Genomic DNA, 5,204 nt, shown 5'->3' on the forward strand with positions numbered 1-5,204 from the left:
AAATGTGGAAAATCTAGTAGATATTGCAAAAAAAATTGTTTTTAAATAGTTTAAATACTGTAATAAAAAAGTGAATTCAAACAAGTTATGTAATTTACTTTATCTATTAATTTAGGTTAGTTTTATTATCTCGCCCTCTTTAACCGCATATTCTATATTTTAATTTTAAACTATAAAGCTATATTTGACCCTCTTCAGTCTTGGGCCTAACTTTTTCTGTACTAATTAAATAACTCCCAATATAGGCAATAAATTTCCATATACACACAAATAAAAATTGAAATGATTTTTAATATTTTGAATAGTTAAAAAAATCACTTAGTTAAAGTATGTTTAATGTCACTGACAAACAAGATGTTATTGGACTGTCTAATCTATAAACTTAACCTAATTTTATTCTCTCACCCTCTTTGACAAATTTTTTTCTTTATAATTTTACACTTTAACGCTTTGCTTGACCCTCTTTAAATTTATAACTAAGAATTGTTTTATTTGAACTTCTTAAATTTATAATTTTATGCATTTTTTTGGACTCTCCCAATATAGCCAATAAATTTCCATATATACACAAATAAAAATTCCAATAACTTTTAATACTTTGAATGGTTTAAAAATGTACTTATTTAAAGTAGGTTTAACGGAACCGAAGAACAAGATGTTCTCGGACTCCCTGACCCCCAGTAAGCCATGATTCATTCGCTCGGGGTTCATAGTCTGGGGCATCTATAACCGAAGCCCTTCTCTCTCTTCTTATTTGCCTCCTTTGAACCCTCACTTGCTGTCGTCTTCTTCGCATAAACTCACTTTCATAATTTTCAGAATCCCTATCACTTGAGGACTCGGTCTCGGTAAAAACATCATACTCTTCTTCGTGAGCCCTATCTCGTCGCATGTTGTGTAAAGTAGCACAGGCTAGCACTATATTAGCCGCAGCAGTAGGAGGGTAATGAAGGGTTCGATGTAATAAAAGACAGCGAAATACTTGTTTCCAAACCCCAATAGTTCTTTCTAGTATTTGGCGCGTTTTCGTCAAAGCTTTGTCAAACCTTTCCTCCGCAGTGTTCAACAGTGTGGGTTATTGGAGTAATCAACCATGGTCTGAGAGGGTAACCACTGTCACCTGTTAATTTTTTTTAACTGTTAGATATTGAAATATACTCATTTTTATTTGATGAATTATTACCAATTAGCTAATAACTTTTTTTATCATTTACATAAGACCTTTCGAGGTATGTAGACACCTGAGACATTCGAAACACATGTGACTCGTGGGCTGATGCAGGGAATTTTGGGTTTATATTTGTGATGCGCAACTTATAATCGCAGATCTGAAAATATTATATGTTATATTGTTTGAATTTAAAAACACGTGAAAGATCATACAATTTGGACATTAAGCGAATGGAAACCTTTACGATTTACGTAAAGATATTCTCTAAACTGTTCATCATTAGCAGAAGGAGCCACAATTGCTATTTGTGTCACATCGACAGCACCTATTATTCCCGGAAAGTTAGCAATTTTGCTGAAACTACAAAATATAAGAATAATTTAAAATACTGATTAATGTACTATAGGGAAATGGCACTCTGTAGTGACGATTTTTTAAAATAGTAAAAAGCATAGGTGATGCAACGTCACCGTGCCATGTCCCTATTAATAATAATTAAAGTTTTACACGCGTTACCCAATTACAGCAAAAGCCATGATAAGCATTATTAAATTCTTATTGAATAAAGAAGCTAGATTTGTGTCAGCAGGAAATTTTAATCAAGACCCTCTAGAGTTCTCAAGACAACGAGAAGCAAATGGTTTGAATGAAAACCCCACTGTTGAATCTATTGGCAACAATCGTGAAACTCTTTGGTTGTTGAAAAAATAAAATTCCTTACCATAATGGTTTAGGAAATACATCTATTGAGTCCATGGAAGAACTGATTTAATAAATTTCAAGTTTTAATTGTACCATGTTTTTTGACAATTCTTGCAATTGTTTTCTTTGCCTATCTTTTGAATTCGCTTTTGATTTGGCTGCTTTCATTCTGGCTTTCGATTTGATTTGAATTCGTCTTTCAGTTTTTTTATATGCCCATTTCCTACTGTTTTTAAGAAATATTTTAAACAGTGGTTTAATAATTCCTTTTCTTCACTTTTTGGGACGATTCTATCACAAAAATTGCTAATTTTTTTTAGATTTCACTATCTTGGAGAATTTCTTTCTTGGCTTTAGTCACTCTATCTTGTACGGAAATTTTATTATAATATTTCCATACGTGTTTGTAAATTTCGCAAAAAAAAATCGAAAGCTGCTTCTGTTGGGTAAAACAATTTTACCCGGTCTTGGGCTTCAATCCATTTCCTGACTTCACAATTTAACTGTTCTTTAGTGGTGCATAAATTTTTGACTAGCTGCATACCAAAATCAGACTTCCTACAAAGTGCCCTTAACGTGGCCCCAAACAACGTACATTAAAGCGCCTTTAGCCTCTTCAATTGGGAAATTCATGTCCAAGGGAATAATTTTTTTTATTGCACAAAACCTCTCCTGGTTTTGAAAATCTTTAAAATTCCACTTACTGCAGTATGTTTTAAAGAATTTAAAACTCTTGAGTTTTATTTTTGTTCTAATGAGCTCATTCCTTTTAACTGTAACTCTTTCTTCAGGCGTTTCAGTTAGAATTGCCTTAATTGTATTCTTTAACTCCGCCAAATCTCTAACATTTAAATTTATTAGCCATGCCGCACATTTTTTGCCACTCGATGTGAAATCCAATTTAGGAGTTTCTAGCAAATCGTGTACTTCCAACAAAATTCCCCCAAATGAAGCGTCAAAATCAGTCGCTAAAAACGGAAGTTGTGTTATAACGAAAAATAAAATTTAACATTAAATAAAATGCTTGGTTTCTTACGTGCTATCATGTGGCTGAGCACGAGTTTTTTTTGGTCTTTTGGGAGGTGTTTTGATGCTATTGCTGTGAGGTTATATCTCACTACAACAAAATTTATCATTAATTTTCAAAATACCAATAAATCAGAATAGCTAGTTAAACTTGTTTTGTTATATTTCCCAACGCTAGTGGGACTCCTGTACTAATTTTCTTTTGACCGTCATTTGTAGCGAGTTATTTAAAAAAAACTTTATATCTCCTCATCGCTAAGTACATCCTCTTCACTAACAATTTGTAAGACTTGTGTTTTCATCTGTTAGAAAACCATATAAATACTTTTTTTTAATTTCAATGAAAACATGGTTGTTCATACCTGAAGACAATTCATAATAATGGTATATTTGTAGCTTATCCCGCCTGGGGGCCTCCTACGAAACCTTTTCTACACATTCATTTTCAGTCGGATCTACATTAGAGATAAGATCATGAATATAACGTAACGGTAAATATTAAGAGGTACCATACCCGATGATGTTTCCCCTTAATGTACACTTTCATCTAATATCCACAAATAGTTAATTTATAATTTTAAAACTTTCAGAAGTGTTCAAACTTATTACCAGAGGAATTTGAAGGGTCCCAATTTAGTTCTCTTTTCCCAATTTGAGGATTAGGAATCCCCAAAACGTCATAAGTATTCCAACAATTTATTTAATTCTACAATTTTTACTTGCAAAATTAAAAAAGATAGAAACCCGATGGAGTGATGTATAAGCCTAATAGAGCACGTGTCCAAGCTGCAAAATGTTTGTTACACCTGTATTGTTCGTCGTGAGACTTTCAACTTCCAGGTAGTTTGAGTAGGCATCGATTATCACCAAGTAGTTTTTCCCATTATTTGTGAAAATGTCTGTAGCCACTCTGTTCCAGGGATTCTCTGGAGCTTCTCTGTGGATTAATGGTTCGTATTGTTGAGAATTTTGATAAAAATTACATACCGGTCATAGTTTGGATTGGTTTTCAATGTCCTTGTTCATGTTTGGCCAGTATAGGGAAAGTCGTGCGTGTCTACGGAATTTTTCAATACCGAGATGACCATCGTGGATGATATCTAGCATACGGCTTCGTAATGACTGTGGGACTACGATACGAGAACCTTTGAAAATTAATCCATTGGCTTCAGTGAGCTCCGACTAGATTGTTGAGTAGCTGTCTGTCTCCGGTTTGCTTTTTCAACCGGTTTGAATTTGTTCTTTGAGGCTCACCAGCGTAGGATCTCTTGCTGTTTCATCCTGGAGACGTGTCATCATAGCGCACTGACTGGTAACGACTTGACAATCATATTCACATGTACTTGCACCTCTTCTTGGAGAGTTTGATCATCACTGGATAATGTTGCTCTAGATAGAGTATCTGCTAGAATCAACTCTTTTCCAGGTTTATACTCTATTTCAAATTGATATTTGGTCAGCTTAAGAAATAGTCGTTGAAGGCTCGGTGAAGTCTTTTCGCCATTGCTAGTAAGGGTTTATGGTCAGTCTCTAAAATAACCTTCTTACCATAAATGTAATTGTGGAATTTTTGACATCCAAAAACCAATCCCGAACTTTCTATTTCAATCTGAGCATAACGGGACTCAGTCTCTGTCATAGATCTGGGTGCGTAGGCTACTGGTAGCCATTTATACCTGTACTTTGCAACAGAACCGTACCAAGACCATTTTTATAGCTTTTCTGTGGATCAAAATATTTCAGAAAGGGACTTTCTTTATGTGGTTCCATTCTTGAGTGTGTTCCGGTTTCCATTCAGGTTCAATATCTTTTATCATCAAACTTCGTAGGTGTTCTGTATTTGCTGAAAAGTTAGGTATGTATTTACCAAGAAAGTTTATAGCACATCGGCCTTCGTAGCTAGGGTTGGCATTTTGAGAATACTTTCTATTTTTTCCGTATCTGGTCTCACTCCTGTTTGTGATATTATCTCTTCCATATACTTGACTTCCCTTGCTCGGAAAACACACTTTGAAGGATTTAATGTACCATTTGCTTCTTCAAGTTTCTTTAGTGCTTGGTTTACCTTTTCATCATGTTCTTCCAACTAATTCTTTTCATGAAAAAGTTAAAAAGACCTTGAAAGAGTTTAAAACGGTATAAAGGGCTTGACTAAAATAGCATTTGTTAAAATAGCGTTTTCAAAAGCGCGTTTTTCAAAACCGCATTTTGTTGCAACGGCGCTTTATTAAAACAGCTGTTGTTGAAATAGCGTTTCTCAATACCGCGGTCTGTCGAAAGAGCGTTTTGTTTAGTCAGCGTTTTT

General features: G+C 34.3%; 1 long non-coding RNA gene across 1 annotated transcript; it reads right to left on the reverse strand.

Moving 5' to 3' along the window:
* Window positions 1-949: 949 nt before the first annotated feature.
* LOC149961094 (uncharacterized) lies at window positions 950-1,526 on the reverse strand. Its single transcript, XR_016479782.1, has 3 exons — window positions 1,384-1,526; window positions 1,184-1,328; window positions 950-1,120 (listed from the first exon to the last, which is right to left on the reverse strand). It is a non-coding gene; the product is annotated as an uncharacterized LOC149961094 (long non-coding RNA).
* Window positions 1,527-5,204: the final 3,678 nt, after the last annotated feature.

This window comes from Leiobunum rupestre, chromosome 1, assembly GCF_980474605.1.
Source record: "Leiobunum rupestre chromosome 1, qqLeiRupe1.1.hap1, whole genome shotgun sequence".
Lineage (NCBI taxonomy): Eukaryota > Metazoa > Arthropoda > Arachnida > Opiliones > Sclerosomatidae > Leiobunum > Leiobunum rupestre.